This window comes from Nansenia antarctica (assembly GCF_963989245.1).
Source record: "Nansenia antarctica genome assembly, chromosome: 2".
NCBI classification, from domain to species: domain Eukaryota; kingdom Metazoa; phylum Chordata; class Actinopteri; order Argentiniformes; family Microstomatidae; genus Nansenia; species Nansenia antarctica.
The window spans coordinates 1836085-1850747 of record NC_137675.1 but is presented as its reverse complement, the minus strand read 5'-3'; the positions used below and the strand labels follow the sequence as shown (position 1 = coordinate 1850747).

At 45.2% G+C, this 14663-nt stretch overlaps 1 pseudogene across 1 annotated transcript in view; it reads right to left on the bottom strand.

The window, feature by feature from the left end:
- Positions 1–8630, bottom strand: part of LOC308151793 — a 50164-nt pseudogene extending 41534 nt beyond the window's left edge. The window contains exons 1-18 of the transcript in view: positions 8430–8630; positions 6885–7028; positions 6402–6558; positions 6266–6293; positions 6030–6138; positions 5816–5908; positions 5660–5723; positions 5437–5535; positions 5181–5284; positions 4874–5012; positions 4531–4649; positions 4303–4452; positions 4033–4203; positions 3550–3919; positions 3293–3360; positions 2637–2842; positions 2436–2559; positions 56–192 (exon numbers count right to left, since the gene is read on the bottom strand). The product of the transcript in view is annotated as an uncharacterized misc_RNA (transcript). The remainder of the gene's footprint in view (positions 1–55; positions 193–2435; positions 2560–2636; positions 2843–3292; positions 3361–3549; positions 3920–4032; positions 4204–4302; positions 4453–4530; positions 4650–4873; positions 5013–5180; positions 5285–5436; positions 5536–5659; positions 5724–5815; positions 5909–6029; positions 6139–6265; positions 6294–6401; positions 6559–6884; positions 7029–8429) is intronic.
- Positions 8631–14663: the final 6033 nt, after the last annotated feature.

Sequence of the window (14663 nt, the reverse complement as noted above, 5' to 3'; positions counted from 1 at the left end):
GTACATTTATTCCAAGGCTATTTTCTGTTGTTCCTACAGTAACCAACAACACTACCTGCGCTCCACCAACTTCTGGTAGTCTACTCTGGACAGAAGGGCGCGGGCCCTGGCCTGCATAGCAGTGATGATGAGGGACAGACGATCATCTCTCATCTCCTCCAGCTGTCCCAGGAGGCCCGCCTTGAAGAACACCTGACAAGTTTCAAGTGTATTGTTACGTCACATTACAACAGTGTAAGAGAGTAAAATTCTTCAGTTCCTGACATTGCAGCACAAGACAATAAGGCAATAGGCGTAAGTCAAGATAAAAAAGTCACAATAGTACAGGACATAAGTGACAAATAAGACAGAGTACAATAGCAAATACACATAGTAAATAAAATAGATAGTTCAAGTACAACAACACCATGTTGGACTGACATCCCTCCTGTCTGTTAGACACATGTTCTAATCACATTATACTATCTCAGATTATAAAACGGATGGGTGAAATCAAGCAATCTGATTGGTTCATAGCCGTGGTATATTGAGCGTATTCATAGCTTTCATGTGACGTCACAGCATAGTGGAAACGCCCACCTGACGGGCAAAAGGCACTTTTTGCGGGCAAAACCCACGGGCAAAACCCACTTTTTGCGGGTTAATAACTTTGATTTCCCGTGGGTTAGGAAAATAATTCCAACGTGTCCGGAAAGAGGAGGAGCCAGGGAATCCAAAAGTTTTTGAATGGAGTCGATCCTCCACTCCTATCACAGTGGACACAGCAAGGAGCGAATTAGCGGTAGAACTCCCGAACGCCCGGTTGATCGAGTTTCGTATTAAAAGTATATGTTCTCGGGGTGTCAGCGCAGTGTGTAAGGGCTCAAAATGACCGTATACTGATGGTGAATTTAGAGAAATTAAAACTGTGTTTGTAGCACCTCCATAGCCGGTGTTATTCACGGTCAAAGCCGGTCAAGGAGGCACCCTTTGCGGCTTAATAACTTTGATTCTCCGGGGGTTACGGTACAAATTCCAACGTGTTCGGAAAGAGGAGAAACCAGGGAATCGAAAAGTTTTTGAATGGAGTCGATCCTCCACTCCTATCACCGTGGACACAGCAATGAGCGAATTCCCGGGTAGAAATATCCCCTCGACCCGCTGTCAGCGGGAGTTCCGTCCAGCAGCGGTAGAACTCCCGAACGCCCGGTTGATCGAGTTTCGTATTAAACGTATATGTATACAACAACCTGTAGCGAATACCCTGGCAATCTAACAATTATATTAGAGTGTATAATGCATAAACTGGGCATAGTCATGGTCTTTGCTTGGCTGGCTGGTTGGCTGCATTAACCTATTGTTGTTACTTGTATGTTCATTACGTTACTTCAAATGAATGCCCCCTAAGTCAAATCCATCAACTGAAGATAACTCGTGAGTTTAGAATGAGAAGGTTCTATCTCCGTTTAGAATGATAAGGTTCTATCTCCGTTTAGAATGATAAGGTTCTATCTCTGTTTAGAATTATAAGGTTCTATCTCCGTTTAGAATGAGAAGGTTCTATCTCCGTTTAGAATGTTAAGGTTCTATCTCCGTTTAGAATGATAAGGTTCTATCTCCGTTTAGGGTAGTTCAGAGATATTGAGCGTCAAAGTTTTGACATTCCATTATGTTTTGTGAGATGGAACCTTTGTATTTTATTAACCGTTTGCGTCCACTCGCCATGTTGCTATGATACTTTTTGCCCGTCAGGTTGGTGGTTGCTAGGGAAGAAACCACGTGACTGAAAGCTATGAATACCACAGCTACGATTAGTAGAGCCTCATCACAGTTCGAAATGAATACGCCTGTTTCACGGTCAACATTCCAAATATAACAGACTTTTAATTCAATCTCAAGGACATTTGATCAACTTAAAAAAAAAAAAAAAAAAATATCCTACGCAAAGTAACCATGTAGATTTCCAATATGTGGTCTGTTTATCAAAATAAAGCCTGTTTGAAAATGTGTCGAGACGTTTTCGGAGTGCCCTGCCTGCGTCCACTACAGCCGCGCGCTGTGACAACAGCACTTGTCAGCGTTCCAAATCCGTTACAAAATATCAAATAATGAAAATATGTAAATAAATGCTAAATTCCTATGAAATCTACAATGCTAGTAGCCTAGGCTAATGAAAAAGAATGTTAGTGTTGTTGCTTAGCGACCAACTGCAATAAGAGGAACTATTTTATTTGAGGGGAACTATTTAAGATGATTAATTACGAATAAAAACTATTTGAATTTGAGTGTGCTTTTCTAATTCATATTGACAGTGTTGGTAACCGTTTTATAAAAGCAATAGCTCACTTCAGGCCAGTGGTATATGCTTATTATATCACAGCTAAGGGGCGTTGTTCGGCCCGACGCGAAGCGGCCTGTCGTGAGCTATTGCTTAATTATACTATAGTTTATCTCACCTTTGTGTGTCCAAACCTATACTGGTTGTGATCAATGTCCAAAGTAGCCAAGAGTTTCTCAGCTCCTTTCCTGCTGTCAATGAACTGTCCCTCGGGGATGGCAGAAGGGTTCAGGATGCGATATCTGTTGTGAGAAAACTAGTAAATGCTTTTTAAATGATGAATACCATTATGTAAAAACCAGTATGACAGTGGGGCTACCTCTGTTTGAAGTCTCCATACAGGATCCTGTTGGGGAAGCCCTTCCTGCAGATCCTGATGCCTTCCAGCACACCGTTACAGCGCAGCTGGTGCATGACCAGAGGGTTCTCCATGGCCCCAGGAGTCTTGGTCTCGTTGGGGATGAGGCAGCGCACAAAGTGGGGGTGAGTGGACCTCAGGTTGGTCATCAGCTTGTTCAGGTTCTCCTGTGTAACAGTAAATTAATTATAGAACTGGTAATCCTGGGGTGGTCCAGTGGTCTAGTACCGCGATCTAAAGTGCACACATTATGCCCATGTCGGTATGGGTTTGAATCCGGCCCATGCCCAGCTGACATGCCCTCTCTTCCTTCTTCTCCTTACTTTCCTGTCTGTCTTCACTGTATCTGTCTAATAAAATGAAAAATATGAGTGGGACTGCCCCACTCAGAAAAAACAACTTACAATACAACAAGCCTCTCCTTAGAGTATGTCATCTTAGCCGTATCTCTGGTATATATATATTTTTAAACAGACCTCTAGCTCTATCTAAACTCCCTATCCAGCCAGAGAGGTGTTATACATGGTCTCTCAATGGAAGCAAAGACACAGTCAATGCATGTTATTATCACAGTTTATTTCCTCTGTAATCCTTATCTCTATAAAATAAACACACACCCTGTGAAGTGCTGACACAGTCTGGAAGGAGGACCCCTTCCTCTTTTTCTCCTTCTTCACCTCTCCAACTGAAAGAGAACACAATACATCACACTCATTCAGGCTCCCACTGAGTGTGAAGGTCTCTCATATGACCCAGGTATATCTTAACTCCAGGGGAGGCTGGTGGAGGTGAAAATCGAAGGACGAGCTCATTGTAATGTATGATGCCATTCCTCATTCCATGCATTACAATGAGCCAGTCCTCCGATTTCTACCACCACCAGCCTCCTCTGCTTAACTCTCATAGGGAGTGAGAAGGACCAAGTCTAGGGTACCTGAGTCTGCCCCAGCGTAGTTCTGGAAGAGCACGGACAGCAGCTTCAGGCTGGACTTCTGGTAAAGTCCAACAACAGTCTCATTTAGAGGATCCTTGTTCTTTACCAGCCAGTTGAAAATGTTGTAATCCACAGTGCCAGCATAGTGAACCAGGGCATAATGGGCCTCTGGTTTCCCCTTGACAACCCTGGGCTTCTGGAAGTTGTTGGATTTTCCAAGATGGTTGTCATACAGCTTGGCTTTAAAAGAAGCATCATTGGCCTTGGGGAACATGCACTCCTCTTCAAGGATGGACATGATACCCATGGGCTGAAGGAGAGGGAAATATGAGCAGGAAATTGTAAGAACTTATTTTATCCACTGGAGTATGTTCATAGATTGATTGTGTGTCAGCCTATATCGAGAAAAGCTTGACCTCTCACCTTTTCAATGAGATCAATGCAAGCCTGCAAGTCCATGCCGAAGTCAATGAACGTCCATTCAATGCCCTCTTTCTTGTACTCCTCTTGCTCCAGCACAAACATGTGGTGGTTGAAAAACTGTTGCAGCTTTTCGTTGGTGAAGTTGATGCACAGCTGTTCAAATGTGTTGTACTGCAATTATAGAAAACATATGGGTTAGGTTTTATCGTAAAGGTTACACTTCATATCTTATCAATAAGACTGACAGTGATGTCCTCTCTAGAAACTCACATCAAAGATCTCAAACCCAGCGATGTCCAGAACGCCAATGAAGTACTGGCGCGGCTGCTTGGTGTCGAGCGATTGGTTAATCCTCATCACCATCCACAGGAACATCTTCTCATACACAGCCTTGGCCAGAGCCCCTCTGGCGTAGTTCACCTGAGGCACATGACACAACGTCCAGTCCCATCACACAGTACAACCAGAGGTGCTCCTTTGAAGCAGCCTTCCACTCACCTGGTCCACGGTCTGTCCCTTGGTGACCCACTCGTTCCCTACTTTGACCCTGGGGTGGCAGAGACCCTTGATGAGGTCAGCAGAGTTCAGGCCCATCAGGTATGATGCTTTGTCAGCAACTGAGGAAAGGATCCACACTTGAGATCAACACTTTCCCCATTGGGTCACAGAACTAACTTGGATGTTACCCACAGTGCTTTTGACCCAGCCCGTGAGTAGCGGACACCACTGAGGGTAAGATTCGTCTGAGGAAATTACATTGACATGAAGACAGTGTAATTCCTTCAAGATGTGTCTTTGGCCAAACTGAGATGTGTGTAGTTGTGGTGTGTGTGAATCTCACCCTCGGTGCCGTCAGCCTCTGCCTGCTCCTCGCGCTGCTTCTGCTTGAACCTCATGTTGCCGTAGTGCATGATGGCTCCGGTCAGCTTGTACACGGAGCTCTTCTCCTCCAGGGTGAAGCCCAGCACATCAAAAGCACTCTGACAATGGAGGAGGAGATACACAGTGACGGGAGCAGGAAATCATTATTAAGATATTTGGCAACAATTCACATCAAGATGCATCTGTACTCCACTGTGATTAGCAGTGATGCCTCTGTACTCCACTGTGATTAGCAGTGAGTAAGATGAGGTGAATGTGCCACTCACATCAGTAGCCATGAGTTCGTCAGCGTCGTCGATGGAGGCCACGGTGGTCTCTCCCTGGGAGATGAAGGCGTAGTCATAGGGGTTGTTAGTCACCAGCAGCATCTCTGTGGTCCAGCAGAGACACAGAGAAACACATTATAATATCAGGGGAGGCTGGTGGACATTCACATCGTTGTAATAAGGCTGCCGACTTGTTCCCCCTTTCACCAGCTGCCGTCACAAATACCAGTGTATGCAGCCATGTCCTTGTACTGACCCAAAAGCTCCGGTTTCTTGTTTGACAAGATCTGGTAGAAGATGTGGTAGTCTCTCTCATTCTTGAGCTGAAATATGACACGAGACTTCTCCAGCAGGTCTGGAAATAATTAGATTCAGGACAGTAGGTAGATTAGCGTTAGCCACATTTGATCTTCCCTCTGCTCTTAGTTCTGTTTTTAGGTTTTTTTGTCCGACATAATGTCCGACATTAATGTTCTTACATGTCTCAATGTCAGCAGAGGCCAGCTTTCCTCTCCTGTCAAAGTGAATCCGGATGAATTTACCCTAAAAAGAACAATACGTATCTTTGTTGCTTGTTTTCTAGTGAGCAATGAACACAAAATGTCATTAAATCTCGTTATCTAACAGCGACTTACGAATCTTGAGGAGTTGTCATTCCTGATGGTCTTGGCGTTACCAAAGGCCTCCAGCGCTGGGTTAGCCTGGATGATTTGATCCTCCAGGGTACCCTTAGAATATCACAGATACTCATGTTAGCAGCGTGAAGGGACTAGAGTAGAGTAGACACAGGGTTTCTGTTACAAGTACAGTATGAACATCTGCATGCTGGAGCTGTGACTGGTAGAAGACCTTGTTCTGGGCTGCAGCGTCCTTCTTCAGACCACTGGTAGCAGCGATGCTGGCGAAGTACTGGATGACTCTCTTGGTGTTCACGGTCTTCCCTGCACCAGACTCTCCACTGAGGACAAACACAAACGTGTCTTTAGAAGACGCCGTGTCTCATGTTCTCTAACGTAACATGATGGGTATGAGTACAGGAAGTTGTTGATAGTTGAGTGGAGTGAAAGGTGTGCTACTGTACATACGTGATCAGAATAGACTGGTTCTCACGGTCTGTGAAAAAATACACAATGCAGTATTATATTTATATATATATACTGTATATTATACCAACATCAGAATTCAGCATCACAATCGTTAACAGAATCCATGAGTGTTTACCTGCCAGCATGTACTGGTAGGCGTTGTCAGAGACGGTGAAGATGTGGGGAGGAGCTTCACTCCTCTTCTTGCCTCTGTAGGCCAGAACCACCTGCTGGTCGTACACCGGCAGCCACTTGTAGGGGTTGACAGTCACACAGAACAGCCCGGAGTAGGTCTGTGGAACAGAAAGATTGTTCTAGAATACTATTTGAGTTGGAGAGCTGGAACCATAACAGTAGTTGTGTATACTATGGCAAGGGCTTCATATAGATGAAACTTAGCTCACCTTACTTATTTAACTTTATTCTATTATTGTTGATTTTGTATCTTGCTGCTATGCCTAAGAATGTTACACTTGCGTACCCGTATTGGATGTATGTTGACAATTTGGGCGACTTTATGAGGCACTGAATGATATTGAAAGGTAAGGGTGCCCAACTACAGGAGTTAACAGTAATGAAAGGGTAGGATGTCCAACCGAATGGACTGTTAGGGCCTCACATAGATCATCCATGCTGCGTAACGCTCTTTGAGGTTGAACAGCACAGCGGGCTCGTGCAGGAAGGTGAGCATAGCCATGTCCTCGATCTTGTCAAACTTGGGAGGATTCTGTTGCAGAATCTGAGAGACGTTGACAGTCAGAGTCTGGTAGAAATCAGAGAGGACAGAAATAAAGTTGTTAGTCAAGCTCTTTAATCTGCATCACTTCCTCAGCCACTGTCTTGGAGAATCAAGGCATTTTAGGCATTTTCATGATGAGAGAAACATGGTAATGTAAATGTTTTGTTATTTAACAAATGTAGATATTGTTTCTCAACAAGCATTTAGATTATTTCTATTTTTTTCAAATACATAATTATACATTTAACAGATCTGCAGTATTAACAGACCATGACACAAAGTAAAAAGACAACAAACAAACCCCCCATCCTCAAATAAATAACACAAATCTATACAAAATGCTTATTGACAAATTTCCAAAGATGTATTATCTGTTATTATGTTCTTATTATCTGATGTATCTATTTTTGCTCTTCTATTTGAGGTTGTTTTCCAAACAAGGCGCCCTTTCACACTAGTGAAACTCCTGCCAACAAATTGTCAAAGAATGGCCACATGGTTTAGATGTCTAAATCATGCCTCATCATCCTGTAAATCAACCTTCTGTAGACTCCATGGGCCGCTGTCCCAGACACAGATTAATTATAATCCTAAACTTAAACTCATCATCAAAGGAAAATGTTACATTGGGTGCGTTTGTAAATATGCTCTGAGAGCGCCGCAGCACACCCTGGGTGCTCTCTGGTCATTTGGAAATTCAGAGCACTGTGCTCTGGGAGCAGTCAGAGTGCACACTGGGCAAAATGTCATGGTTGCGACTTGATTGGTACTTGGTAGTGGAGTATGGAGTATTATTCAACACGCATCTAACTGTAACAAAACAGGTAATAATCATGTTTATACATGGCATGAATTAACCTTCATTTTAATGAATTTTAAAAGATGAAAATGGCAACATTAGTTTATTAGAGTATTAGCACAATTAGAGTATCTACTGTCAACATCACCAAAGTTAGCAACAGAAAGCTAGGGTTAGGGTCAACGTCAACGTTAATGTTAACACGATAACATAACATTGTTGGCCGCCAGCGAAATGATGGTAAGGTTATCATTGGTGTCCGCCATGTTTACAGTTAGTTTTAACTTTTAACTGACCGTTTGTAAATTAACTGATTCCAGAGCCTCTATGATGTTGAAACCAGAGCAGATTTTCCAGAGCGTATTTACGAACGCACCCTTAGTCAGGACGAGGCCTAATCTGTGTCCTGGAAACCGTCCCGTTCCAAAGAATGTCGGAGTGTTTCTGCTCCACGGGGAACTGGGCGGCGCCACTATGTGAACACTTAATTTTTTGAAACTGTCTCTGACAGTCACTGTGACAGCATTATAACATGCGGCAACTCTTCAAACACAAGACAAAGACAACTGTTTTTTTAACACAAAGATAAACAACATGTCTCATTCCTTGGCGGCTGCATCACTGACCTTCCCATTCTGGGTGTCCACAGTGACGCTGTCTCCCTCCCGGCTGCTGATGCTCGCCTTGACAAACTCCTCCACCGGGTCCGGCACGAAGCACTCCTTCTTCATGTCGAAGGGCCGGGTCTGGTCGTGCAGACGCTCCCTGTCCGACTTCCTCAGGAACGGCCCGGCCTCCCCGAACACAGCCATCTGAGCGTCTCCCATGGTTACCTGAAGGAAGGGGGTCGAGATGTCACATGACTCTAATGTAGATGATTCAACATTTCATATGACATTCAATTCTGTAATGTAGATGATTCAACATTTCATACGACATTCAATTCTGTAATGTAGATGATTCAACATTTCATATGACATTCAATGCTCTAATGTAGATCATTATGGACCATAGACACATGTTGTCCATAGAGCCCTGTCTCATTACACATTATTAATAGTTTGTCCAAAGCGTCATAGTACATACACCTGGAGAGAGAGAGACACACACCTGGAGAGAGAGAGAGACACACCTGGAGAGAGAGAGACACACACCTGGAGAGAGAGAGACACACACCTGGAGAGAGAGAGACACACCTGGAGAGAGAGACACACACCTGGAGAGAGAGAGACACACACAGGTAAGTAGCAGCATCAACACAGGCACAGGTGAGGCAGCTGAAGACACACACACATTAGCGGTCGCTAATTAACTTACAGGAAGGTCAGGTGAAGAGCGTCTGAGGTGCTGTGTTGCGGCTGTGCTGCATCACATATATAACCCCCACTGGCCTGCCCTAAAAAAGACAATGACTTATTAGCCCTGTGACCCCCCCACCTCCACTTACACACACACACACACACACACACACACACACACACACACACACACACACACTCACTGACACTCACTCTCACACACACACACACACACACACACACACACACTGACACTCACTCTCACACACACACACACACACACTGAGAGAGAGAGACACTAATGTAAACACACGGAGAGCATCTCTGACTCCTGACTGACAGCGAGGCGAGGCTGTGTCCATTGTTGTCTCCCCGGGCTCCGCGGCGACTGTCCGCACTGCCCGCCAGGAATCTCAGATGGCTGTCCTGTGACTCACACCATCCCTAATGAACCTCTCCTCAATCTCACTCACTCACACCTCTTTGTTCTGTGTTATCTCTGTCTTATCTGTGTTCACATTGACAGAGCCAGCGGGGGGTTCATCTGGTTCATCAGTGGTTGGCAGCAGTGAGCATCAGTTGATCCCTCTCTTGATGATACGTGTGTGTCTGCATCTCTCCCCCTCTCTCTCTCTGTTCCACAGACGCCATCTCTCATTCCCTCCATCCCTTTCACCCCTCCATCCCTCTTTTCCTCCATCGCTCCATCTCTTCATCCCACCATCCCTCCATCTCTCCATCCCTCCTTTCCTCCATCTCTCCATCCCTCCACCCCTCCATCTCTCCTTCCCTCCACCCGAGTCATCCAACCATCTGTTCTCCCTCTGGAGTTCTAGAAACAAGCGGTCACATTCAGACACCTCTGGCCAGTCCAACATATTTTACAGTTGAATACTGTCTCTGTTCCTATCTTGCCATGACTCCATGAGATTATTAATAGCTCGCCTGCCCTCTCCTAATGACAGCTGGGGTACGGGGCCTGAGCAGTTAGTTCAGATTAGCACTGGGCTCATAACAACATGCTTAGTACCCCACCAGCCCTTCGTAAGCCATGCGCCATGCGCCCTGTCGGCAGCATGCGCCATGCATGTCACAGAGTTACAGAGATGCACCATGGGAGGCCGGCGGAGGTAGGATTCAGAGGCTCATTGTAACGCATGGAATGAGGAATGGTATGAAAAGCGTGCCTCCCCTGGTGTGCACTCTGCTCTATAAGGCTGCTGCGTAGCTGTCGTGAGGACAAGGCGAGTAGGCATCCAAAAACATGTTCACGTCAAATCCTGCCATATGTTACATTATATGGATTTCTGGAGAAATTGTAGAATTCATCTTGTGTATAATATGTTGGTATATTGTATATATATATGGATATTTGTATCTCAATACAATAACTAGTTAACTGTCAAACATTTTTAGTCCTGACATAATCCAGGTCTGTTTTTAGTGCCCTGGGTGTAGTCCAGTAAGCCCTGCTGCTGGAGGGCAGGTGCTGGATGAGTCCCTGCCAGCCTGAGCCTGGCCTGGGGAAACACACACGCCCAGTCTGATACATTCCTGACATCGCTTTTATTTACCTTTGAAGTTAATCATGTAAGTAAGTAAGTAAGCCTTGAGAACCGATGGTTCTCGAGCCTAACAGCCCTTAGGCCGCAGGAGCCTATCACCTGTTTCCGCTGTACAACCCCTGGACATGACGCTGGTATGTCGCAGGGTCTTACCCCCGATCCAACCCTTAATGCTGAGTGACAAGCAGGGAGGCATCAGGTACCATTTTTATAGTCTTTGGTATGACATGGCCGGGGATCGAACTCACGACCTCCCAATCTCAGGGCGGACACTCTAAACACAAGGCCACGCTCACACAGAAAGCCAGAAGCCTTTACCTGCTGTTTCCTGTGGTGAGTAAAATTGAAATTTCTAATGTGTTTTGGAGCATCAATATGCTGCTCTAGACGCTCGAGACAACAAGCAAGTAAGGAGGTGCCAACCACTGAAAACCCTTAGAACAGAATGGTCTTAGAACAGAATGGTCTTAGAACAGAATGGTCTTAGAACAGAATGGTCATAGAACAGAATGGTCTTAGAACAGAATGGTCTTAGAACAGAATGGTCTTAGAACAGAATGGTCTTAGAACAGAATGGTCTTAGAACAGAATGGTCTTAGAACAGAATGGTCATAGAACAGAATGGTCATAGAACAGAATGGTCTTAGAACAGAATGGTCATAGAACAGAATGGTCATAGAACAGAATGGTCATAGAACAGAATGGTCATAGAACAGAATGGTCATAGAACAGAATGGTCTTAGAACAGAATGGTCATAGAACAGAATGGTCATAGAACAGAATGGTCTTAGAACAGAATGGTCTTAGAACAGAATGGTCTTAGAACAGAATGGTCTTAGAACAGAATGGTCTTAGAACAGAATGGTCATAGAACAGAATGGTCATAGAACAGAATGGTCTTAGAACAGAATGGTCATAGAACAGAATGGTCATAGAACAGAATGGTCTTAGAACAGAATGGTCTTAGAACAGAATGGTCATAGAACAGAATGGTCATAGAACAGAATGGTCTTAGAACAGAATGGTCTTAGAACAGAATGGTCTTAGAACAGAATGGTCATAGGACAGAATGGTCTTAGAACAGAATGGTCATAGAACAGAATGGTCATAGAACAGAATGGTCTTAGAACAGAATGGTCTTAGAACAGAATGGTCATAGAACAGAATGGTCATAGAACAGAATGGTCTTAGAACAGAATGGTCATAGAACAGAATGGTCATAGAACAGAATGGTCTTAGAACAGAATGGTCTTAGAACAGAATGGTCATAGAACAGAATGGTCATAGAACAGAATGGTCATAGAACAGAATGGTCATAGAACAGAATGGTCATAGAACAGAATGGTCTTAGAACAGAATGGCTTAATTCACAAAGCTGAGCATTCTACTGGCTGTTCTCATCAACACCACCATGCAGACCAAGAAATAAGCAACATTGAAGAAGAAGGTGAAGATTATAATTTAAGAACTCCTGAGGGGGTATATTACTGTGTGATCTTCAAGGCCGTGGCTGAAGAGACTCTGCTGTTGTGGAACACATCTAAATCATCACCTGAGAATTCTACACTGGCTGCAGACTTAAAGGATCGATTAAAAGCGACATTCAAGAGTGACAATCAGACTGTTCTCTCTCTGCGGAGCCACAGTGTGACTCGTTCAGACTCGGGGCTCTACAGGGTGGAGTGTTGGGAAGCTGGCAGAGTGTCACAGAAGCACAGTGGCTATGTCCTAGGCTCACCGGGGGAGGAAGCTGTGCTGCCCCGCTTTCATTCTGACACCAATGGGACAGAGATGAGTTGGGTGACCCCACATAGGAAAATCAGCCCGGTATCACCATCTCAACACCTCTCCGAGGACAGCAGTGACCTCGCTGACGGAGGGAAGCAGATGTACGTGCTTGAAGCAAGAGTGGCGGGAAATTACTGCCTGGTCATCCCATCTCTGACGCTCAGCCACACAAGCCGTTATAGCTGTTGTCAAGATATAGAGGGTGTATTCATTCAAGATGATCTTCTACTGGTCTGTCCCCACTGTGGTCCCGCTACAGCGTTCTACTCAGAGGGAGAGGAGGTCGTTCTCAGCTGTAACTCCAGTCTCACTGAGTCAGACGGGTGTGTGGTACAGACAGACGGGTGTGTGGTACAGACAGACGGGTGTGTGGTACAGACAGACGGGTGTGTGGTACAGACAGACCGCTCAGCATGATGGTGTCAGTCAGACGGGTGTGTGGTACAGACAGACCGCTCAGCAGGATGGTGTCATTCTGGACTCAGGTCAATGGGGGGAAGAACAAACTCCTGAAGATTTGATTGGACGAATCAATGTATCTCACTGGCTCTGCTTCTGGCTCTGCTGGGGAGGGGGGACCTGACAGGCGTTCCTAATAATGTGTCCAGTTAGTGTGTGTAAATATATATATAGGACTCCACTCAGAGCAGCGTCAAATATGAGTGACAGGTGGGCGGGGTTTGCAATTTTGGGACGATTCCATTGGTTCCTTTGTGAACATTGGAACGCTACGACGATTCTGCCCCAAGTAGTCAGATGGAGGAGACAGCAGCTGTCCATGAGCCTGTTGGTTGTTGTAGCTGCGACATTTAATATTTAACTATATTATACTGTAGCTAGCAAAGTGTGTGTGTGTGTGTGTGCAAACATTCTGTTTCTCAGAAACACACAGAGGGCTGATGAAGCGATAGGTGTACTTGGAGTGGTAGAAGATAAAAGTGGGAGGGGAGGGGGGAGGGGGGATGTGGCCATCAGATTACACGTGTTAGAAGCAGCAGAGAAGTCCTCGTACAGATGCAGAGAGGAGGGGCTACTGGAGACCAAGACGCCATGGCAACGACTACCAACCCAGACTCTGGACCGACAAACACACCCCTTGTGTGTGTATCTGTGTGTGTGTGTGTGTGTGTGTGTGTGGGTGTGTGTGTGTGTGTGTGTGTGTGTGTGTGTGTGTGTGTGTGTGTGTGTGTGTGTGTGTGTGTGTGTGTGTGTGTGTGCAGGCATGCATATGTGTGTGTGAGTGCGTATGTCTGTGCTTGTGAATGCGCAGGTGTGTGCATGAATATGTGTGTGAGCAGGTGTGTGCATGCATATATGTGTGTGTGTGTGTGTGTGTGTGTGTGTGTGTGTGTCAGGTGGGGGACCTGAGCTGAAACTGGGGCCTGCTTCTGCTCTGCTGGGGGGGGGACGACATTAAACATCCATGATCCCTCACTCACCTCCATTTCTACCTGGCAGTGTTGGTTGTCAGGAGGCTGATATATTAAGAGGTTATTATGTTACATTTATATATTTTTTAGTGCAGGGAAATATTTTCAGTATGTCCCTTTCACTGGCCTGATTCAGTGTTTTGAATAAACAAGAAGCAGAATCTGTAGGTCTGGGTCACCAACGAGCCACTGGACCCAGTGACTGATTCTAGTATCAACAGAAGTTTTCAGCTCACTGTTTCACAACTTCCGCTCTCAAAGACTGTGTGGAAATTAGATGAGTAGATACTGTATGGAGCTCAACGTCAAGACTATCTTCACATCGCGGAGTGACAGATGACTGAGGGAGAGTACATATGGAACCACTGGCTCACAGGACATCACTGCTCACACAGTATAAGACACGGTGTAGGTAACCAACGGACACACACCTTGGAACAGGATGGCTTCAATCACAAAGCTGAATGTTCTACTGGCTGCTCTCATCCACACCATCCATGCAGACCAAGAAATAATCAACATTGCAGAAGAAGGTACAAATTATGATTTTAAAACTCCTGTGGGGGCAAATTACTGTGTGATCTTCAAGTCTGTGGCTGGAGAGACCCTGCTGTTGTGGAACACATCTAACCCGTCACCTGAGAATTCTACACTGGCTGCAGACTTAAAGGATCGATTAAACACTACATTCAAGAGTGACAATCAGACAGTTCTCTCTCTGGGGATCCTCAATGTGACTCATTCGGACTCAGGGCTCTACAGGGTGGAGTGTTGGGAGG